At 45.3% G+C, this 24,629-nt stretch overlaps 1 pseudogene across 1 annotated transcript; it reads left to right on the top strand.

Annotated features, from left to right (window-relative positions):
- Window positions 1-257: 257 nt before the first annotated feature.
- Window positions 258-20,645, top strand: LOC308605035 (solute carrier family 25 member 3-like; annotated as a pseudogene). Its single transcript has 4 exons — window positions 258-287; window positions 600-1,474; window positions 18,162-18,334; window positions 20,526-20,645. The product of its transcript is annotated as a solute carrier family 25 member 3-like (transcript).
- The last annotated feature ends 3,984 nt before the right edge of the window (window positions 20,646-24,629 follow it).

The raw sequence follows: 24,629 nt of genomic DNA on the forward strand, positions 1-24,629 counted from the left end.
TGGCGACTCTTCGCCCTCTCACTCACCTCCTTATCTATTTACTTGCCTATTCATGTGTTTACCCATGTTTGTACTTGTTGATTTATTTTTTTAGCATCTTTGTATTGGACTAAGCCGCTGAGCCGGACAGAAGCCACTCTAGGCACGGAAAGCCTTACCCACCAGCGAAAGTGAGACCTAGGGGCCACTGACCATTGGCTAAAAAGGGCTGAGGGGCGGGATTCCTGCCGTTACCAGAAGCCCATTCACCCGAAGGCATGAGGGCGGGGCAAAGGGCGGTCCTGGAGGTGAGGGGCGGGGCGATGCCCCCACTTAAAATTTCAGGAGCGGGATTGTAACCCCAAAGCAGCCCAGCCGATGGTAGGGGGTGTGCAGGTGAAGGTAGAGCGCGACTGAAGCCCTGTGGGGGCCGGCCGGCCTGTCCCTCACCCTGACCTTTGGGTTGGCGGGCTCTCGGGGGTAAACTCAGACGCATGCGCAATGCACCGGGGCCCCTGAGGGAGGAAGGAGCGCCGGCTGAGGGGAGTGTGTGACTAGACTGAGCTAACTGCTCGGTGTGACGTGCCACGTATGACTTTGGCAGTTACCGAACCCTGCAGGTGAGAAGCGCGGGCCGACTCAAGGGCAGGCCCTGGGCGGAGGCTGCGGAGGAACCCAGCTATGAGTACAGCTCCACGAAGTACCTGCAGCTGTGTGGCCTGGGTGGGATGCTGAGCTGCGGGCTGACGCACACGGCCATTGTGCCCTTGGACCTGGTAAAGTGCCGCATGCAGGTGGACCCCGGCAAGTACAAGGGCATCCTGAGCGGCTTCGGCGTGACGGTGCGGAACGACGGGCTGCGCGGCCTGGCCCGAGGCTGGGCCCCGACCTTCCTGGGCTACTACTCCCTGCAGGGCTTCTTCAAGTTCGGCCTATACGAAGTCTTCCGTATAGACCCTCTACGCGCAGCTCCTGGGCCAGGAGAAGGGCTACGAGTGGAGAAGCAGCCTGTACCTGGCCGCCTCGGGCCGCGGCCCCCAGGATGTACGGTGAGGAGGGCCGGTGGGCCTTCTACAAAGGCGTGGCGCCGCCCTGGATGCGGCAGATCCCCTACACCATGATGAAGTTCGCCGGCTTCGAGCGCACCGTCGAGGCGCTCTCCAAGTATGTGGTGCCCAAGCCGCAGAGCCAGTACACCAAAGCTGAGCAGCTGGCCGTGACCTTCGCGGCCGGCTACATAGCTGGCGTCTTTGCGCCGTCGTGTCCCACCCGGCCGATTCCGTCATGTCCGTTCTGAACAAGGAGAAAGGCAGCGCGGCCTTTGAGGTTCTCCGCAACCTGGGGTTCGGGGCCATGTGGAAGGGCCTGTTCACCCGGATCATCATGATTGGCATCCTGACCGCGCTGCAGTGGTTCATCTGTGACTCGGTCAAGGTCTGTTTCAAGCTGCCTCGCCCTCCGGTCCCTCAAACATCCGAATCCCTGAAGAAGCGAAGTAGGCGTGGATTGGATGACTCCTGTGGCCACTGTTGGCCAGTATTTCGATTCGGTGTAGGATTGCATTCAAACAATACTAGTGTGTAGGATGTTAACGTTTGTGGAGAGGTGACTTAACACGCAGACCGACTTTTCTTTAAGTGATTGATTCCTTCTTTCTGGCAATCCAAGAGAATTGCAACCATTTCTTTTGGGGGTTTGAACCATTATCTTTGGGGAGTCGGCATGGTTGCTTTAACTCAATAGCTTTTCCACAATCATAAGGAAAAAATTCTTAACAGGAAGTAATGTTAGGTGATTTCGTGCCTCTAGATTGCATCTTCTTTGATCCACCATTCGGTGGAGATTATCCAAGCATCCCTACTGAATAGCCTACTAATGAGGTTTTAAGGTCAGCACAACTATGTGGGACAGAGAGCAAAGTAAAATTCTGCTACATGGTGCTCATCTCAGTAGAAATCGTGCACCTATTGAATAGATAAAGGACCCATTCCATATTTCCTGCTCATGTCCATTACAGGTAAAAATTATTAAACGTTAATGTTTAAACGTTGTGACTTACATTGCCTGATAGCTTAGAAAACATTCACTGTTTTCAAAGAGCATGACATGAAATCTGCATTTTCTCATTTGGCTTTGTCCTATTCTCTTCCTGATGTTGCTGATTAGAACCTAGCTCGCTCCAGGAAGTGCTACAATTGGATCAATGTGGAAAACCAAAATGAGATGAAGGGCAGGCTCTGGGAATAAGTATGTAAAGAAAAGTCTCTGTTCTCTAAAGATTTCTTTTGTACAACTGAGCTTTCAACAGCCATACATCGAAAGAAAATCATACCACCCTGACATTTAAACACACACACACAACCCTACAAATTCCAACAAATTTTGGTTAAATATTAAAGAATGTTTTTTGTAATTTTGAAAGGAAAAAATCTCACTTTTAATGTAACAAATGTCATTCATTTAATGTGGTAGATATTTCATTGATCTTTACAGTGGTTGAGGTTCATAAAATTTATTGAAGTTATAAGGCACGTTTTCAGTTTTCTGTAGCCTTCACATCTCTGACTGGGGAAACTATAAAATTAGTGAAATTCTGTGAATTAGAGATGTTTGTAGAATGTGAATAAGAAATAAACTTCAATATGATATTTGATATGATTTACCAAAATGTTACACAATTGCCCTAACAACTTGTATTAAAAACCACAAACTTAGGATATGTTAATGTTTTAACTATGTAATAGTAAACTGTTTAGTGGTTAACAGAAAAAAAGTGTCTAAGTATGTTTGAACGTCTTGACTGGATAATAAAGAGCTTGGAGGAAAAAAGTCAGAACTTGTGAATGAGATGCAATGAAATTTATATTTAGCGCTCCTATTTTGTTAGGGAGGATGCAGGAGACAGGTCATTATGGGTTGTTTTGTTTTGTTTTGTTTTGTTTTGTTTTTGCGGTACGCGGGCCTCTCACTGTTGTGGCCTCTCCCGTTGCGGAGCACAGGCTCCGGACGCGCAGGCTCAGCAGCCATGGCTCACGGGCCCAGCCGCTCCACAGCATGTCGGATCTTCCCGGACCGAGACAGGAACCCGTGTCCCCTGCATCGGCAGGCGGACTCTCAACCACTGAGCCACCAGGGGAGCCCTCATTATGTATTTTTAAGACACTTTCACTTTCCCTAGGAAGTTAGTGTCCAGGTTTGTGGAAAAGAAAAGTTCTCAAGGAAGGAGAATGATAAATTTTGAGGAAATAAATTGTGCAGTTTCATTTTTGCAAAATTTTAAAACATATTTTTGACTAGTGTTGTAAAATGTTTGTAGGAAGTTTCCTTGGTCAATAATTTATTAAGTAAATTGCTTTCTAATGTAATGTAATTTAAGGAATTGCTACAAAATCTATGGAGTTTCAAGAAAGTGGGAGACCGATTATTCTGGTCTGTGGTATTTCATGATTGTTCTGTTGACAACACCAGATAATTTCTGTAATATACAACGTGTATGTTTAGACAAGTATAATCTAAGGAGAACTGTTTGGCATGATTCTTACTGTGATGGACATGGTTGAGAGGATGGGTTTACTTAGTTTGGGTCAGCAGTTTTCATATTCAGTCCCTAGATTTCTTTTTTTTTTTAATTAATTTTACTTTTGGCTGTGTTGGGTCTTCGGTGCTACGCACGGGCTTTCTCTAGTTGTAGTGAGTGGGGGCTACCCTTTGTTGCGGTGCGCAGGCTTCTCATTGCGGTGGCTTCTCTTGCTGCGCTTGTTGTGGAGCACTGGCTCTAGGCGTGCGGGCTTCAGTAGGTGGCATGCAGGCTCAGTAGTTGTTGCGCATGGGCTTAGCTGCTCCGTGGCATGTGGGATCTTCCCGGACCAGGGCTCGAACCCATGTTCCCTGCATTGGCAGGCAGATTCTTAACCACTGCACCACCAGGGAAGTCCCAGTCCCTAGATTTCTATTTGCCTTTTATCGTTCATGGTAGTTTACAAATGTCTGAATAAATAGGGACCATGGTAGCTAACAATGAAGAATAAAACATAATTTAAGAAAGATAATGTGAGTTCAGAGTCATGAGGTGTTTTTTTCTAGTTACTATTCCTTTGGAACAATTTAAACTTCTATTCAGTGTTTTACCTTGTCTGTAATTACCACTCTGTGAAATCGTGCATATCTGTTAGAATTAGAAAAGCCATAGATTATGTCTGGTATTGTTAGACATTTTATATTCGTTTTCATGCAATCTCAATCTTTGAAGTAGTCCATTTTATATCTAATGAAACAGACTCAGAAGCTAGGTAGCTTGCTCATAAAGCTAATAATTGATACAGTCTGAATCAGAGTCCACATTTTCTTCATCACTCCAGCCCAGCACCTTGACATAACCAATGACTATACTTTTCATAAATTGCTTTTTCTAATACCTCAAAAAATATATTTTTTAAATCTTCTATTTGTATATACTATAAAACTTTACTTATTTTGCACTAATGGAAAGTTTGTAATGTGTCTCAATTGTGAAAAGCCTATTGTGTAATAACTTAGAAGTAATCAAACTGCAAAATACTTAAATACATTTAATTTAATATTTAAATTATTTCCGGCACCAGGTCAGTGCCTCATCCCTAACTTGAAGGGACTGATGATCATAAAAACAGTGATTTTAATTTTTAAAAAATTTGTGGTACTGCAGTTTCAACAAGAGGCTTTACCCTATCACATTCTCTAATTTTTTCCTCTAAGCTTTAGTTCCTACAGCTAAAAAAGCTAGCTTGGGCTATTTATCTTTTCCCCCAGGTGGTGATTAAAAGTAGTTTTTTCAAGTATTTGAGATTAATTTCATGATAGGGAGCTGTAATCTCATCCATTGATCTGTCTTTTGAGAAGTGAATAAAGAGAGTAGGTAAAATCTTGAAAAACAAAGGCCATATTTACATGTTAAACCACACTGATAAAGATTGGAAAGAATCAAAGTATTAATGTTATGAGTATTTTTCCTTGCTGTACAAGTGTGTCTTTAGAAAGTTTTTCTTCAGATCCTTTCAAAGGCAAGAATAATTTTCTGAAGTCAGAAGAACACATTTTGATAGGCAACCATTCAATTAAAGTATGCTTGTTTTATGTGATCTTAAAGATCAATTATTTTTTAAATCATGAGCAAAGAACTATTTGAAAGGAAATTTAAATTTTAGTATTATTTATAAAGCTTTGTCTTATTTTCCTAAATGCTATTATTTGGATGGGTTGGTGAGTAGAGAGGATGCTAACGATGTAATTATAACTAAGATTTGTTTGTATGTGTGTCCATTTTAGTTAGCATATTTTAAGACCTTCAGTTATAGAGTATCCAAAATTTTAGAGACAATTTGCTAATTCTGCCTGTACCCAGTCTGTAACACTGTTGATCAACATCTACCATGTGCCAAGCATTGTTCTAGGCAGAAGAGTTCTCATGAGGAGCACAACACATGGTCTTTGCCCTTGTGGAGCTTAAAGTAGTGGAAAAAAATTTACAATTGTGCAAATGCTGCAAAGAAGTGTAGGGTGTTGTAAGATTGTACATCTAAGTGGCATTTGAGATGATACCTAGAGGATAAGTAGGAGGTAGACCAGCAAAGAGAAGATACACAGCACAGCATGTGCATTTCCCCTGAAGAAAGAGAAGGACTGATGGTTTTGAGAAACTAAGACTTCACTTTGGCTGGAGCCCTTCAGTTGCAGACAGCGTGATGTGAAGTGAAATAGGAAAAGTAGACAGGAAGACATTCACCGCAAGCTCTGTAGTTCTTGTTGAAGATTCTAACTTAGAGTGTTCTTAGAGCCGTTGGAAAACCCCTGAAGGACTATAAGCATGAAATGACCTTCAATTTACTGTCTGGAGAGAAATGGAGCAGAGGGAGAGAGGTTAGTTAAAATGTTCTTGCTGGGGACTTCCCTGGTGGCCCAGTGGGTAGGAGTCCGCCTGCCAGTGCAGGGGACGTGGGTTCGAGCCCTGGTCCGGGAAGATCCCACGTGCCGTGGAGCAACTAAGCCTGTGCACCTCAACTACTGAGCCTGCGCTCTAGAACCCACGAGCCACAACTACTGAGCCTGCGTGCCACAACTACTGAAGCCCACGCGCCTAGAGCCCGCGCTCCACAACAAGAGAAGCCACAGCGATAAGAAGCCTGCGCACCGCAACGAAGAGTAGCACCCGCTCGCCACAACTAGAGAAAGCCCACGCGCAGCAACAAAGACCCAACACAGCCAAAAATAAATTAATTAATTTTAAAAAATGTTCTTGCTGCAATCCAGGTGAGAGAATGGTACCCTGGACTAGGATGATGACAAGTGAAATGTTAAAATACCATGAGAAGCCAAAAGGTGGAAACAACCCAGATGTCCATCAGTGGTTGAAGAGATAAACAGATTATGATATATGCATGCAATGGAACATTATCCAACCATAAAAAGGAATGAAGTACTGATACATGCTACAACTTGGATAAGAAAGAAGCCAGACACCAAAGGTCACATATTGTATGATTCCTTTTATATAATATATCAAAATAGGCAAGTCCATAGAAACAGAAAGCAGATTAGTGATTACCTGGGGTCGGGGTGAAGGGAATGGAAAGTGCTTATTTAATGGATATGAAGTATTTTCCCCTGGGTGATAAAAGAGTTTTGAAAGTGGAGAGAAGTGGTGGTTGGACATTGTGAAAAATTAAATGCCACTTAATTCTATACTTTTAAATGGTTGTGTGTTAAATGAATTTCATCTCCATAAAAAAAGCTATCATGTGATGCTTTATGCATAATAGACCCAAAGTGGAAACAACCCAAATGTCCATCAACTGATGAATGGATAAGAATGTTGTATATCCATACAATGAAATATTTTCACCATAAAAAGAGAATAAAGTACCATTTGCCGTAAAAAGAAGCGAAGGAATAAAGTACATGTTACAACATGGATGAACCTTGAAATCATTATGCTAAAAAGCTAGACACAGCTACACGTTGTATGATTTCATTTATATGAAATGTCCAGATTAGGCAAACCCATAGAAAGTAGATCAGTGGTTGCCAGGGGCTGGAGTGGGAGTTGAGGGATGGAAGGGAGGAATGAGAGTGACTGATGATGGGTATGGGATTTCTTTTTGGAGTGATGCAAGTGTTGTGGAATTAGTGGTGATGGCTGCACTATTTTGTGAGTATAGTAAAAGCTGTTGAGTTACACACTTTAAAAGGGTGGATTTCATGGTATGTGAATTATATCTCAATAAAGCTGTTATAAAAATATCATGAGACTATAACATGCACCTTAAATATCTATTTCTTCCTTAAAGTACAGCCCTTACCTCTATCTTCCTCAATCAAGTTAAGACTACAGCTCCAAATGTAAACTGCTGTCTGTGACGTGTTAAATTCCATATAAATGAGTAGGAAAAAATCCACCATGTTGTGAAGGCTGGAAATTGCCTCTAAGGAATGAAAAATCTCTTCATTTCTAGTGACGCAGAGGTGATTAATTTTGGAGAATCATCTCGCAATGTAAGGTGTTGAGACACCAACAATTTTGCCCTCTATTGTAAGGAAGAAAGGGGAACAGATGGATTTTGTGAAAAGCAGGTGTATGTATAGTGTCCAAGAAAATCTCAGTTAACCAGAAACATTCAGGAATTGGTGGTTTAAAATCCCCTTTTGTTTACAATCCTTGATTAATTTCTCTTTTATAATATGCTGAATATGATTAATAATTTAGAGATTATTTTGTAAATAACTTTTTGTAAAGCCTCTGCACAAAGCTTTGTAAAGCCTCATGGGCCATCAGCTATGAAAATCAATGCTTGTTGAATAACTATAGAAGGCGTAGTAGGGCTTTTGTGGATGGATGTACATAGACTCTAGACATAAATGGATATGGATGTGAGTATGCGTGTGCGTGTGTTTAATCCTCAGTGTTAGTTTGAAATCTTGTCATTTGCCTCTACTAAAACATAGAGTGAAGGAAAATATCTGGTTTACTCTAAGATTATTTATTGAGTATCTACTATATGATATTACCTCTGTTAGCTAGGTACTTTCACATGTTATTTTACTGTATTTTTAGTTTGTGTTCTAGTAGGTTATTTCAAAAATTGGTGATTTCATGTCTAAACTATAGGTAGTCCTGTGAGTTACCACAGTGCTCCAAAATGGTAGGCTATTTCTAAGGAAATGATATTTCTAAATTATTATATTTTTAATATATGTATATCAGTATTTCTTTCCCGCCATAAAGACATAAAACATGTTTTCAGAAAATACTAGTAAAACTTGGTATTCTGGGGCTTCCCTGGTGGTGCAGTGGTTGAGAGCCCGCCTGCTGATGCAGGGGACATGGGTTTGTGCCCCGGTCTGGGAGGATCCCACATGCCGCGGAGCGGCTGGGCCCGTGAGCCATGGCCACTGACCCTGTGCGTCCGGAGCCTGTGCTCTGCAACGGGAGAGGCCACAGCAGTGAGAGGCCTGCGTACCACCAAAAAAAAAAAAAAAAAAAAATTGGTATTCTGGAAAGAGATTCTGTGAGTTGAAAGAACTCTGCCCCTTTGCAAGGCTGGTAATTCACATAATTGTCACAAATACACTTAATTGTCAGGCTTCAGACAGGAATCGGAGCTGCTGACAGGGTGATTGTCCATTTTTAAGAGGATGGATGGAAACCTGGCAAAGAACCACGGTCCCTTCATCCCCAGTAGTGCTCGAATTCTGGCTGTAGTTACATCCTACTGCCAGATATGAGGATTTGTCACTGTAATCATTTTCTCATACCTTAATGTCTCCCCCAACTCTTACCAAGAATATAAAGCTTTTTGGTTGCGCTAAATCAGTTATCATTCACCTTATTCATCTGTGTTGTATTTTGAAACTTTTGCTTTTTTAGATTGTTACCTATATCTGATAAATGCTGTTACTAATATTTATAGCAACCATTTACTGTACCAAGCGTTGTGCTAAGAACTTTACATACAATGTATCATTTATTTACAACCATTTTGTGAGTTTGTTACTTGTATAAGTTAGGTTTTTTTTTTTTTTTGGCTGCAAACAACACAAAATCTATTACACGACAGGTTAAACCATAAAGACATTGATTTTTAACAAGAAATCTGGAGACAGGAGGACCAAGTTTGGTTCAGTAGATCAGTGTTGTCCCCGGGGACCTAGGTGCTCTTGGTCCTTCTTCTCTGCCGTCTGTAGTGTGTCCGTGATGTTTCCCCTTGTGTTCAAGAGATGGCTGCCACCATACCAAGCATCACATCTCAGCAACAGCATCCAGATCAGGAAGCAAGGAAGGCAAAGGCAGATGGGCTTTCTCTTCACATGTCTCTCTTATCAGAGAGAAAAGTCTTTCTCACAAGCTTCTGGCTGATTTCCCCTTTGTCCTCATAGGCCAGAATTAGGTCACATGCTTTCCTGTAGCCCCTATAAACCAATCATTGACAACAAGAACGGAGGACTTAGATCAATGTGACACATCTGCGGGGATTAGGCACGTGGAGTCCTGAGCAAAACCAAGACTTTCTGTTGTTGTTAGCATGGAAGACGAGGTAAATGGCTGTTGGGTAGACAACCAGGGTTTACCCTTATATTCTTTTCCTTTTTTCGCAAACGAGGCAACTGAGGCTCAAAGTAAGGTAAAACCATAGTGAGAAAACCAGGATTCAAACCAGATTTGCCTGCCCCCAAAACAGTTTTGTTGTCGCATTACTTCCTTTAGCTTGGAAATTGCTCTGAGACAGAGCTACTATAGATCATATCACAAGGGATTTATTACTGACAGTGTCAGAAAAACTCCTTTCTAACAGTGACTAATCCATAATGAAGTCTCAAAACCAGAAATCTGGACAATGGCAGTCCATGGATAATGAGAGATGATTAGATCTAAAGTTTGCTATCATGCTCTGTAAAAGAGAAACCAGGTGAGAAGAAACACACAAAGAAACATCTTAAAAGAAAGAAAATGTTTGTAAACCTTTTTTATAGTCACCCTCACTCTTTTCTTTCTGCACTTTTCTCCCCACTGATTTTCCAGAAATGGCCAATTTCTTTCAAATGCTGCGTACCGGAAAAATGCAAAGGATTCATCAGATGAACAAATTTCAAAGAGCCATTACCAGTTTTTTTTCCTTAAGAAATACACCAAGCCAAAAAATTAAAAAAAGTTATGAAGAACCTAGGGGCAGGACAGGAATAAAGATGCAGATGTAGAGAATGGACTTGAGGACACGGGGTGGGGGGAAGGGTAAACTGGGACGACGTGAGAGAGTGGCATTGACATATATACACTACCAAATGTAAAACATATAGCTAGTGGGAAGCAGCTGCATAGCACAGGGAGATCAGCTTGGTGCTCTGTGACCACCTAGAGAGGTGGGATAGGGAGGGTGGGAGGGAGACAACGCAAGAGAGAGGTGATATGGGGATATATGTAATGTATAGCTGATTCACTTTGTTATAAAGCAGAAACTAACACACCACTGTGAAGCAATTATACTCCAATAAAGATGTGAAAAAAAAAAGAAATACACCAAGCATCCGATTTGCTGCTGATAAATTCTCTGTAAGTAGCATTATAATTAAGCACACACAAAACCATTCTGTGTTTCCAAGAATACAGCTGGGCTGGCCCTGAATCGGTGATAGCGCATGGGCACCAAGTGGGAGGGTTCCATTGCATCTCAACTACCATGTACCTTCTTTGTGCAGCGACCAATCTGTCTCTCCCCCCACACATCCTCTGAATCACAGGCCATTGCCCATTCACCCCATGTCTGTCACTGAGCTAGCTTATTGGCCACCTTCACTGAGCCTTGAGACTGGCTGTCCTGCTTCCAGGCTCCAGTCAGAAACAATGCCAGGAAACTGAAGTGGTATACCTTTCCCTGCATGAGTCCCCACCACCTCAGACGCCCGGACTCGGCCCTCGGAAATGGAACAATGGTCTTGGCAAAACTGGGGAAAGAGAGACAGTGGAGGTGGGGGTGGGCAGGAAAGGGTGGAGCAATCAGACCAGGCTTCCAAGCCTGGCTTCACCACTGGCTTTTCATGGCTTTGACAGGTTACCTTACCTCCCCAAGTCATAGTTTCCTCATAAGGAAAATGGGGAACTACAGCACTTACCTTGAAGACTGATTGTGAGAATTAGCAAGAAATCATGTAAAACACATGGTATAAAATAAAAGCTCAGTATATTATAGCACTTATTATTTTACCAGTCCCTTAGTAAAGGAAGGCGGTTAGCATGGAAAGATTTAGCCTGTGTTGTGTTGTATTGTTGTTCTTGGTTATATACAGGATTTATTTGCTTTAATTTTTAATGCATCATAAAGTACATAACCCTTTGTGGGAAATGCAGTGCGTAGGGAAATGAAAAGCAAGTAGCCTAGTCTGCTGTGAGTATAGAAGCCAACCGCGGCAACCCCATGTCTCCCTGGCCCCTAGGCAAACAGTTTCTTTCACAAGTGTGTTTTTGGTATGCAAATCACTCTATGCAGATTTCTGTATGCAAAATACAACATAGAAAATGGCCCTCTTGCCAAGGGAGATAGGAGATGTTGGCTGCCATCAAATGAATTAGCTGCAAAGTTTAGATTTCTTTTCCTACTGCTCTTTCTAACAATGTATGGGGTGAGCATATTTTTGGCACATTAAACCAAATTATTTTGGCTTTAGATTGTGTGTTCTTGTGATAAAAGTGTGTTTATTGAAGCCTGTAACTACGTTTTGAAGGCATAATAATGTTTAGTGGTATTTAATTTAGCATTTCACAACAGTGTGCCACCTCCAGTCAGTAAAAATGCTTGTTCTGAAGTCACAGATGGCTTCCGTCAGAGGTTAGGCTGCTAGTCTCCATGTACTTCCTACTTTTCTGTGAAGATTTGTGCTTATTAACAGATTTAAGTTTATATTTTAGAAAATGTTTTCTCCCTAATTAATGGATGTCTTAGTAAGTGAAAGGAATTCATTTAACATTAAAATCATCTTTTTTTTGGGTGAGCATGGGAATCCAGCACTTCATTCACAAGGTCGTATTTTCTCATCCAGGCAGAATAATATGTCTCTTTTATGGTGTTTCTCACCATTTTCAAAGTCTTTTCCTTTTGGCTCCTCTTGTGAGCTAATGGAAGGAGGTGAAGCAAAGCCTTTGTCTGAGGTCACTTGTTAACAGACAAGCTCAGGGCTGGGTGTTTTGTTTTTCCTGATCATGCTCAGGGAAAACTTTAACTGCAGGCCAGTGGCCCCACCAACTTTCCCCTCTCTCCTCTGCTTTCCTTTCCCTTCCCCCAACCATTTTTTGCTTGGTCTGAATGTTTCAAACTTGCCAATGAGACACTCATTAATTTTACAAAAACAAATTCTAAATTAAAGGCATTTTTCAAAGCAAAGTACCTCATCAGAGAGAGAAAGACAAGTGTAGCTTACTTCTATTGGACATCCGAATGGCTGGAAAAGAGAGAGGAGGTAATTTCTTCACTCACTCATTTACTCATTCATACATTCAGGCATGCGTGCCTGCATTCATTCATTCATTCATTCAACATCGTGCTTAGCGCCTGTCAGACATTGCCCTAGGCACAGGAACACAAAGATGAAAATAGTCCCAACCATGGGCTTCCCTGGTGGCGCAGTGGTTGAGAGTCCGCCTGCCGACTCTGGGGACACGGGTTCGTGCCCTGGTCCGGGAGGATCCCACATGCCGCGGAGCGGCTGGGCCCGTGAGCCATGGCCGCTGAGCCTGCGCGTCCGGAGCCTGTGCTCCGCAACGGGAGAGGCCACAGCAGTGAGAGGCCCAGGTACCGCAAAAAAAAAAAAAAAAAAAAAAAATAGTCCCAACCATTGAGTTCACTGTCTGTCAGGGAAGATAGATATGTGTAAACAAACCGACATTGGCATTGATTCCCCAACAGAATTATGTACAAAGTATGAAGGTGGCACAAAATGGGATCATTAACTCCATCAGTCTTGTAGTAAGGAAACACTTTTTGGAAGAGTTACATCTGAACAAGATTTTGAAGTATGAATAGGTGTTCTCCAGGTCGGTGGGAGTGTGGAGAAGAAAGAGCACTTGAGGTAGAGGGAATACTAAGTATGAAGCACAGAGGCCTGAACCAGCAAAAGATGGGGAAGGGCTTCCCTGGTGGTGCAGTGGTTGAGAGTCCGCCTGCCGATGCAGGGGACACGGGTTCGTGCCCCGGTCCGGGAAGATCCCACACGGCCGCTGAGCCTGCGCGTCTGGAGCCTGTGCTCCGCAACGGGAGGGGCCATGGCAGTGAGAGGCCCGCGTACCGCAAAAAAAAAAAAAAAAAGATGGGGAAGATTTTCAAGAACAGGGAAGGAGAGAGGTATGGAAAATATTCTCAACATCTCATAGATCTGTTTCCCCCTTTTATTTCTACTTCACTACACGTGCAAGGTTACTTTATGGCTTGTCCAAATTATTGCCATAGGCTGGTCTTGTTGCCTCTAGTTTCTTCCTTCCTTAACATAGAAGAATACTTCAAAGGCCCTGCAGTATTCATCCCACCCACTTCTGTTCCACTGGGCAGAAAATAAAGCCCAAGCACCTTACCCCAGAGCATCTGAGGCCTGTTATGACATGGTTCCTCCTGGCCCCTGGCATTGATCGTTTCCACGCCACTGCCCACACCTCACACTGTCTCTCAGGTCCCAGGGTCCAAGCCTGGCCTGCCTGCTTCTACTTCCCTTCCTTTGCCCGTGTCAGTCCCACTGACCGGGCTGTCCATCCCTCACTGATCTTCACGTTAGTCCTTCAAGAGTTAGCTCAGGGACACTTTGGCTGGCTGGAATTGGCTCCATCCTCTGTCTGCCAATATTGTGTCAGAGACTAAACAGGTTTTGGAGTCCCAAGATGTGGGTTCCAATCCTGGCTCTGGCTTTAGACAAGTTTCTGAGACTCAGTTTCTCCGATTGTGAAAGATGATGGTTTACCTTGCACAGTGGTTTTAGGATTAACAGAGCACACTGTTTGAGTGACTGACACACAGTCAGTCCTCAGACATTAGAGCTATTATTACTGTTATTATTTAACCTCTTTGTGAAATTCAAACAATTGTTACTACCTTTCTTTTTTTTCTTTTTTAAAATATTTATTTATTTGGCTGCACTGGGTCTTACTTGCGGCACTTGGGATCTAGTTCCCTGACCAGGGATCAACCCCTGGTCCCCTGCATTGGGAGCGTGGAATCTTAACCACTAGACCACCAGGGAAGTCCCATAACTACCTTTCTAATTTGCCACAAGGATCATATAAGCTCATGAGTCTGAAATTTCTGTAAACTGAAAAGCCCTTAGATAAAGCTAATTACTATTTTTATCTCCTATTAGTGGATTTTTGTCTACTATTTGTGTCTCCATTTATGTACTCATTCATCTTTTAATTCATTCATCCATTTACTCATTTAACAATAAGTAAATTCCCAATATTTGGTACATTGTAAGCTCACCATGGAGGATATAAAGATGAATTTGAAATGCCCCCAAAGAGTACAGGCCTTATGAGAGAATCAGACAGGAAGGCAGTCACATCTAAAACCAGGTGGGGAGCCCAGGGACCAATATGACTATGGAATATGGGAAGGCTGAGAGCTCAGGGATGAGTCCCAGATGAGCAGCCCTGTGCTTGGGTCTGGATGGATGTTACGAGGTGGGGAAGGGCGTGGCAAGCTGAGGGAACTGGTCAACCTGGGCCGGGAGTGTGAGACCACTTAGGGTGTCGGGGAACTGCGGTGAAGGCAGGCATGGCTTTCAGTCATCCCTATCCCCCCGCAGTCCCTGAAGCACACAGGGCCCAGAGCTGCGCAGTAAGTCATGATGGGACGTTCCCCAGTGCAGTGAGAAAAGCTGCCCCGGCCACCATGCCAGCTGTGCCCCCAGGTCCCCCAGAACTCTCCCTCACAGCCCTGAGGGTGGAGGTGGCGTGTTTTTGCCAAGGAGCTGCAACATCCATCATGTAATAATATGAGTCAACGGGAAAATAGCGTTTGTGTTACAGAATTTTGCTTTGAGTCAATTTTGCTGCAATGTATATAGTTACAAACTGAGGGACAGTCTGCCCTTTAAAGTCTGTGGGACAAGGGTGACACCATGGAGGTGTGAAAATAAGCATTAAGTTCAAGATCAAAAAATGGGCTATAGGGCGCTGACTATAAATTGTCAGAGGTTGAGGATTAATGACCTTTTCTGCCCCATATGTGGAGAAATAAATGCTTAGAGCAGAAACATGCAGAATTCAGAAAGGCCTGGTACTATGTTACCACCACCCTCTGAAATAAGGTTTTGAAAATAAACACTTGAAAGTCTGCCCAGATTGTTGTAATCTTATTAATCTAACAAAGAGACTCAGTAGGTGCCTCAACCAGGGGGATGGTGTTTACCATGTAATTTGCAACAAGCTGATAAACACACCCTTGCCCCACTTGCAGAAAACTCTGATGTTCCCTGCAAAGAAGCAGTTGGCAGGAACACAGTAATAAAGGATTAGAGACCCAAAAGCCACGGTTTAGGTCCTGAGTAAATGTTTGTTCATCTCCCCTACACCCCAGCCTCCCAGCCCCCTGCCATTTCCAGGTTCAGAGGTACAGTGTGTGGTTCATCCCAGTCTTGCCCCCCTAAAGGTTCTGCCACAATGCTTCGGCCCTTCAGAGCAGTCTGCCAAGATCTCCCTATGTGGGATTTCTGCCCTGGGGTCTTGCTGGGCAACTCTGAGGTCATCTTTGGTTCTTTGGTGGATTTGGGGGCTGGCTTCTTTCCACAGTCTGAGGGGATTGCAGAGGGCAGTGCTCCCTCCCCCAATCTGTAGGGGCAGTGGTGTTTGACAATACTGGTGAGCATGGCTCCTCATAGAGTTATTGGTTGCGAATCACAGGACGACCTCTGGCTAACTCAGCAGAAAAGAAGAATAGTAGGCCAGAGCTAGGCAGGCTAGGCAGCCGGGGTCATGCCAACTTACCACAGGCAAAGTCTGGCTGCCCCATCACACAGCCCAGCCACCCCTTCCTCAAGGCCACCAGCTCTGCAAATCATCTCTAAGCACAGTCAGAACCTTTGTCTGGCTCCCTCAGGACTAAGCTTCCAGGAGGGGGCATGCATTTGGCTGCCCCCAGGCCCAGCTTCCGCCTTCTTTGTGCAGGGTAAGCCCTGACTGCCACCAGGACCCACACAAAAGGAAGAGATTTGGAGGGTGGATGGTCAAACAATGAAAAATACCCACTCACTCCTCTGAATAATAATGGCTAACACTTTCTGAACACTGTGTCAGGCCCTTTAGATCAGCGGTCCCCAGCCTTTTTGGCACCAGGGACTGGTTTCGTGGAAGACCATTTTTCCACGGCCGGTTTGGGCGTGGGGTTTGTTCAAGCTGTAAGGCGAGCGATGGTGGTTCAGGCCGTAACGCGAGCGATGGGGAGGGCAGATGATACTTCGCTCGCTCACCCGCTGCCCACCTCCTACTGTGCGGCCTGGTTCCTAACAGGCGCCGACTGGTCGCGGTCCGTGGCCCGGGGCGTTGGGGACCCCTGGTCTAGATGGATGAACCCACTGAGTCCTCAGAACAGGCCCATAAGAAAGGGCTCCATTTTACAGATGAGAAACTGAGACATGAAAAACTGAGTTAACATGCCAAAGGCCACGCAGCTAGTAGGCCACGGAACTGTGAGTCAAGCCTCACCGTGGGGTTTGAACAGAAGTCAGTCACTGTCCGCAGAGGCTCTGGAAAGCTACGTGTAACCCTCACCTAAGATGAGCCTCTCTCATACGAGCTGGCTCACCCAGTTTGCTCCTCTAACCTGCTCTCCTTCCTGTGTTTTGCTCTGCTTCCAGGCCCACCTGCTCCCTCATCCCCCTTGTCTATCCAGGCTCTCGCCCCCATCTGTTTATGCAGGACCCCTCTCTTATTTAACACTTCTTCGAAAGAGTGTGTGGCCCACTCTGGAAATGCACTAGGACATCAAATTCTACGTGTTGAATGTTTCCACTATATTTTAAAAACGGTTTGTCCTTATGAGGGTCTATTCCAGGATCTGAATCACTGAGTAAAAAAGCATATTAACCTTTACAAATCTAATAGTCGTAATTAAAAAAACAATGTGTCTTATCAATGAGTGATTGTTACATGTAAAGCAATAGAATCTGACATTTAGGGATTTCTATTATTTTTCAAAATTGGCATGCTTTGAATCTTGTACATGGTGGCACGTGATCAATATTTGCTGTATTAAGGAATGAGAACCAGAGGACTGTCACTCTGGTAATTGCAGCCTTTATTGAAAGATTGACATTCTCTTTATGAGTATGTTACAAACAAAGCCTCGTTTTCAGTCTTAAAATACCCTAAAATTTTAGTCCTTTATTTCCCCACTTGTTACCGCCTTTTAGATTACTGATTACCTCCACTTGCACTGTTGGGAAAGGGTTTTTTCTTTAGAAGTACTTTTAGTGACACCCCCCACCCCCAAACCCACACACACACAGCATGAGAGAATTTGTCACGCTTCACGCCATGACTGAAATCTAAATACGACTATTTAGATTCTGAAGCTACCAGGCAAGAACGTGTGTGTCAGTTTGTCTTCTTCTGCAGAGCCCGTATCCCACTGTGATTTCTCAGCAAGACATCATAATTATCCATAATTGTAGTGGGCACAGCAGTCAGATAGTGTCTGAATATTAAAGCCATCCTTCTAAAAGCAAAATATCAATACAGTGGGGCACAGTACACCATGTCTTCGCAGGCCCAAGTTGTGGTTAGAAGGTACCCGACCAGCTCCTTCAACTCCACTCTGAATAAAATTTCTCAAATGACAATGGGCCAACGCTTTAGAAATAAATTTGTTTTGAATAAAAAGCACTTGAAGATGTAAGACCCCAGGAGTGACCCAAAAAGGAAGGGAAAGGCCTCAAGACGCGTTTCCCTAAATCGGAATGACTGAATTCGTTTCCACCAGCTTGATCCTTTCCTGAAGGCAGTGAACTAGAGCGCGTGCAGTCCCCCTCGAACAGCTCATCAATCTCCTGCCACAAAAATGAGTCAGGGCTGCAGCCAGATCCTCATCCCGCTTCCCCTCGGCAAAGCACCTGCCAGGCTGCATTAGGAGTGAGCGATGCCCGCACAGAGGGAGGTCCACACCTGGCGCTGGGGGCCTCAGGAGGAGAGGGGGAGCCCTCACAGCACACGCTGCTCTCCCCCCGGACCCGCCGCTCACACGCCCTCGGGCTGGTTTGTCACATCCTGTTGTCAGCAGCAGAGCAGCAGGCAGATGTGTGGTGCTCAGCCCGCAGAGACGCTGTCACAACGGAGCTGCTCCCGGGTCGTGTTCCTGTGAGAGGGCACCAGTGTCTCAGCAGCTGCAAGCCTGGCCCTGCCGCTGGTTGTTTAGGGGGCTTGCCTCTCCCAGGGGTCTAAACCCCATAAAATCAGTCTCCCTAAAACTTCTCTAAGGTTGCTGTTCACATTGCAAATTCCTTGGGGGTACCTACCTGGACCTTCGGGGTGAATTAAACATCTCGTGTTGTCCACGGAAAACTCTGTGGCCCGATAGCAGTGATCCTTTTTTCTGCCTGGACAGACTGAAGGTCCCTGGGCCTCCCTGCGGGCAGATAGACCGGGGGTCAGCAGCTGTGCGTTCACATTCCAGCACAGCCACCGGGCGGGTTCCCTAACCCATCCAAGCCTCGATTTCCTCATAGGAAAAGTGGGGATAATAGTACTCACCTCCAGAGGTGGTTTTGAAGCTGAGAAGTGCACACGTACAGCACCTAGCATGGCACCTGGCACACTCCAGGTGTCCTATTTACTGGACTTGTCTATTGCCAAGATCTTTAAAAAGGTGGCCAGTGTGACACATTTGAGACACTGCCCTGAGAACAGAAACAGAGATGGTCATCAGGGAGAGAGGCCTCCCCTCCTCCCAAGTGCATGGGGAATTCTCCTTTCCCTGAGCTCTCCAACACTATTTAAACTCCCAACCAGGCCCTGGCACTTGGACCTAAACTCCATCATGGGTGAGTTTCACTTGCCCTGTGAGAGAGTTTGCAATCTGCCCTATGACCACTTCTCTTAAAATTTCTCTCCTTTGGGGGCTTCCCTGGTGGCACAGTGGTTGAGAGTCTGCCTGCTGATGCAGGGGACATGGCTTCGTGCCCCGGTCCGGGAGGATCCCACATGCCGCGGAGTGGCTGGGCCCGTGAGCCATGGCCGCTGAGCCTGCGCGTCTGGAGCCTGTGCCCCGCAATGGGAGAGGCCACAGCAGTGAGAGGCCCGCGTACCGCAAAAAAAAAAAAAAATTTCTCTCCTTTGGTGCGTTCTCCTTTCATAGTTGGCATTAATGGCTTCAAAGAGCTGGAAGGGACCTTGGTGCTCACCTGGGTCATGGGCAGAGTAACAAGGGCAGTGGCAGAGCTGCGGGTGATATCCCTGCGCTCCTGGTCCAGCACTCCTGCTGTCCACTCGGTCCTGGGCCTGCGTGTCCTGAAGTGCGGTCGCCCAGGGAGACACTTGCTTGGATGAGCTGCTCCTGCTGATCCAGCAACACAGCCAGCCTCTTGCAGGAAGGAAGAGGGGCAGCAAACGCTGTGCTTAAAGCAGCTGTTTGGGGGTCTGGCCCTTGTTAACTGTGGAGCCACCTAAGGTTGAACACGGGTCATCCTGGCACCAGCAGTTACTGTCTGGAGAAGTTCATGACATGAGCCTCGTCTGTGGCTTCCTTCAGATCCTGGAAATTTTATAGTCTGTGAATGTGTCCTGGCCCCATGCTCCCTCCTCACCAGGCCCAGACTCCAGCCGCACACCTGTGCCCCAGTCCTTCCCTGCACCCTCCTGGCAAACCAGACCCAGGGACAGTCCAAGGGTCTCCCTCTTCCATGCCTACCCGGGTGACTGAGCACTGCTGGCTTCTCAGCACTTCTGGATGTTCAGAACTGTCATTCTCCCCATTCCACCCAACCTCCAGTTCAACCCCTCACTCCTCTCCTGAACCTTCTGTCCACAGCCCTGTCCCCTGGCTCCGGCTCTCCCTGGGAAATTTCAACCCCTCACTCCTCTCCTGAACCTTCTGTCCACAGCCCTCTCCCCTGGCTCCGGCTCTCCCTGGGAAATTTCAACCTCTCTGTTCCAGGGCTGAACTGCTGGCACCACCAGCAACTCCCCGGGAATCCCTTCCCACAGGCTATCCATTCTCTCTTCTGAACAGGTCTTGATGGGCTACCTTCTCTATCACGCTTGTTCAGGTCACGGTCACCTTTGGTCTTGGTTCCTACACTACCCTCCCAGGCACCCTGCTCCCAGCCTCGTCCCCTCCTCTAGTTCTCCCTCTTCTCTGAATGGGTTATCTCTGCAAGTCAGACCTCCTTCCCCCATCCATGACCTTCAGGGCTCGCCTAGCCCCCTGGGGGGAATCTACCCCTGGATTTGGCAATACATCATGACCCCTTGTGATCTGGTCTCTGCCAACCACTCTAGCCTAGGTCTTCCCTTTCTACCCCTCTGACTTCCTGGGTCCCTCCTCCTGCAGGTTCTCTGCCTGGCAGGCCTACCTCCCCTCCCAGCCTCCTTCTTCAACTGGCTGACTCCTCACCATCCTTCCAGACCCAGCTCCTACATTGCCATCTCCGGGGCCAACCTCAACCTCTAGGGTTAAGGTCACAGCCCCTAACTGTCCTTCTTTCTAGCCTGGATCTTAAGGCGCTGTTGCTGTCTGTCTACACATGTCTCCCAGACAGCTAGAGTGTTGTTCCAAGATAGGGCCACGGCGCTTCACCTCTGGGTCCCCTGAGCCTAAGAGATGGGCAGTCAGTGGCTAACTTGCAATGGAGCTCAGGCTAGGATGTGAATACCCAACGCCCATGCCTCTGGCTTGGGCAGACAGAATGATGTGCCCTGCTCATGTGAAAGGACCCTATCTCCAACTTCATCTCCTACTCCTCTTCAACTCTGGTGACAAGAGCAGGGCTGCAGGGTCATCTAGCTTCAAATACTGACTCAGTGACTTACTAGTTTTGGGACTTTGGGCAAGTCACTTAAACTCTCTGAGCCTCAGTTATCTCATGTGTAGAGTTGATGATGCCTGCCTCGTAAGGTTCTGATAACAATTAAATAAGGTGATGCAAATAAAGACTTAGTAAGGCCCTGCACATAGCAGATACTTTAAAGTGGGAGATATTATCCCAGTGGCTTTTTTGGTAAATACTTTAAAATTAAATGCAATAAGACTGATGTATTATTGCATTAGCTATAGAAACATACCAGGGGGTGATGGAGTGAGCACAGGGATAGGAACAAAAAGATCCCAGTTCTACCTCTGTCACCAAACCAATGTCCTCCATGGCTTAAAAAAAGGGGGGAAGATTTGATTAGACTGGTAACTAGGTGCACTCCCAGCTCACAGATCAGCTGATTCTAAGATTCTTTGATTTGACAATTTTATGAATTACCATGTGTAGCCTGAGGCTCTATTGGGGTTCTTAAGGGGAAATGCATTCAAAACTTAATTCTATTGAAGGGCAAAAGACCAGCATTGGAAGGCCAAGTCAGGTAGCAAGTCCTTACCTACAAATATTTCCCACCCACATGAGAAGGTGACTTTCCTTCTGAGAGGTTCAGAGGCAGTAATGCTCTGAACAAAATAGCTATTTGTGAATCCCAACAAAGCTCAGCATTCCAGCAGTCCTTGTGAAGGGCTGGCAGAAGCTGATGTCTGCAAAATACAGCCTTCTAGACAAAATGTGCAGGGAAATAAAGCCTCCAGACATTACAGTGTTTTCAAATATCATTATTACTACTCTATAAATATCACACGCCCACAGTGTATCAGGTGCCACATGGGAAATATTGGATTCGGTTGGAGGTTTTCTTAAAAGACACATAACAGTACTGTATGCCAGTCATCTTAGTTAGTATTTATGTACATGCTGCAGAAGCAAAGATTAGCTGTGTCAATATGTATAGAAAACCCTCACAAAAGAGAGTCTGTGGGATGTGTATTATCTGCACTTATGATCAAAAGCATTTGCCTAATTTTTTTACTTCTTTAAGAGCTATTTCACCCATAAATTACAGAAAGGTTGGAGGAGTGAGGAATTATTACAGCAATAATCAGGGGGAAATTATCAGAGATCCCTGGGGTCTCCTACTGGGAGTCGTTCAGAGCCTCTGCAGCTAAAAAGAGCAGTTCCAGACCTGTGAACAGCAATTAACCCTTCCATTTGCTTTTAACTAATGGGATTCAAACATAGTTCATTCCTTTTCAATTATCCTCACCAGCATACCAAAAGGGAAATTGCTTGGAGGAAAAAACATTTTTGATGAGAGACATGCAAGAGAAAGAACTACTCTCACTAATATGATTCCAAGTGCAAATTTACACATGAGCACTATGCATATAACCAGTCAGCTGTTTTAGTATCTGGGAATATGGACTGAATTGTTTCCCTCCTAAATTCATATGTTGAAGCCCTATCCCACAGTGTGATGGTATTTGGAGATGGGGCCTTTGGGAGGTATTTAGGTTTAGATGAGGTCATGAGGGTGGATCCCTCATGAAGGGATTAGTGCCCTTATAAAAAGAGACAGAGAAATTGCTTCCTCTCTCTCTGCCATGTGAGGGCACAATGAGAAAGTGGCTGTCTACAAGTCAGAAAGAGAGGCCTCTCCAGAAACTGACCTCCTAGCATGATGATCTCAAAATTATAGCCTCCAAAACTGTGAGAAAATAAGAAGCATCTGTTGTTTAAGCCACCCAGTCTACAGTATTTTGTTATGGCAGCCTTAGCAGACTAATACAATGTAGTTCTAACACTCTCACTTTCATCTTAGACAGTGATGAGATAAAAATTCAGGATTACATTAAGCAAAGAGCCACATTCAGTGACTATGTAGGCAGTGAGGTTATTGCCTTTGACAGGCTGGTAGGGGTGGGTACCGCCATCTCCCTATTTTCTTGATAGAGCTGGTTGTTACAGACTGAAAGGATGTCTGACTATCTGTTGGGGACTCAATCCGGAGCTAAAAATATGAAATTGTCCAATTATTTGGAGAACAGGGAAGTACTAAACAGCCTAATGCCAGCAAATGGTTTGAAATTGGGAAACAATATTGTGGAGCCCCGGCGGGTGGAGGGCAGGGAGAGGGAACAACTTAGTGTATTGTGAACTGCATTTCTCTTTACTGCAGTTTTATTTTTAATTGCAAAATGTCTGGTTGAGCAGTTATTAAAAGCTCTCTGTTAAATCACAGTTTTATTAACAGTGATGTGAACTGCATTTTGCTGTAATATATAAGATGCTGAAGTGCTTTTAAATTTTGGAAAAAAATAAAAACTACAGCCCACCCCAAATCTTAATATGACTGTTAGGCAGGAAAAACAGTGACCTAATTGGATTGTCTGAGAACTCATGTGGTACCTTCGTTGAGCATGCTGAAGGCTTGGTTGGCTTCAGGAGCCTGGTGTTCTGGTCAATTCAACCCCAAATAGCTATGTGCCCTGGGACAAGTCCCTTCCCCTCTCTGGGTCTTAGTTTCCTCATGTGTTCAAAACAAAACACAAGGAAGCTGAATCTTTCTGCTCGTACATTCTCCTCAGGAACGCTGTCCACTCAAATAGCAGGCAGCTCTGAAAGATGAATCCCCAGACCTGGCAGAAAATGAAGGGTTAGGGACAGAATTGAAACGTCAAAACCATTTACCCAGGTGTGGAGGCCCGTTTGTCTCCAGGTCACAGGAGGATGAAGGGCCCAGACTGAGCTACTGCAGGGAGCCTGACACAGAGGTGCCCCCTGGACCGGTCACTTGGGCACTAGATGAGGACTCTGTGCTCCTGGAAGGGCTGGGCAGGTGCCAGGGAAGCCCACGGCACAGCGTGGCTCCTCTTACCCCAGCCTGAGCCACTCACGGCAGCCACTGAGGCCGGCCTGAGAAGCAGCCGGGAAAAGCTCCAGCTGCCCTCCCTCCAGCGGGGCTGGTGAACGTCGGGGTTTGCGGGTGTATCCTTTCGCTAGGGCTGCCATGACAAGGTGCCACAGATGGGATGCCTTCAACAACAGAAGTGTATTTCTCACGGTTCTGGGGGCTGGAAGTCTGAGATCAAGGTCGGCAGGGTTGGTTTCTTCTGTCGCCTTCTCCTTCTGTCTTCACGTGGTTTGCCCTCCGTATGTCTGTATCCAAATATCCTCCTCTTAGAAGGTAGATTAGGGCTCACCCTAACGACCTCATTTAGTGTAACCACTTCTTTAAAGACTTTATCGCCAGATACAGTCATACCCTGAGGTATTGAGGGTTAGGACTTCAACTTATAAATTTGTGGTGGGAAACATGATTCAGCCCATGACGGGGCACTGCTGATACTTTAGTTTGATAGGGACCCTGTATTAGTTTCCCAGGGCTGCCGGAACAAATTACCACAGACTGAGTGGCTTAAGACAACCAAAATTGATTTTCTCTGGAGGCTTGAAGTCTGAAATTAAGGTGTTGGCAGGGCCATACTCTCTCTCCGAAGGCTCTCATAGAGGTTCCTTCTTTGTCTCTTCCGGCTTCTGGTGTTTTCTGCCCATGCTTGGCAGTCCTTGGCTTGTAGACACATCACTCCGATCTCTGTCTCCATCTTCACGTGACATTCTCTCTC

This window comes from Mesoplodon bidens, assembly GCF_964165515.1.
Source record: "Mesoplodon bidens genome assembly, chromosome: 2".
Lineage (NCBI taxonomy): Eukaryota > Metazoa > Chordata > Mammalia > Artiodactyla > Ziphiidae > Mesoplodon > Mesoplodon bidens.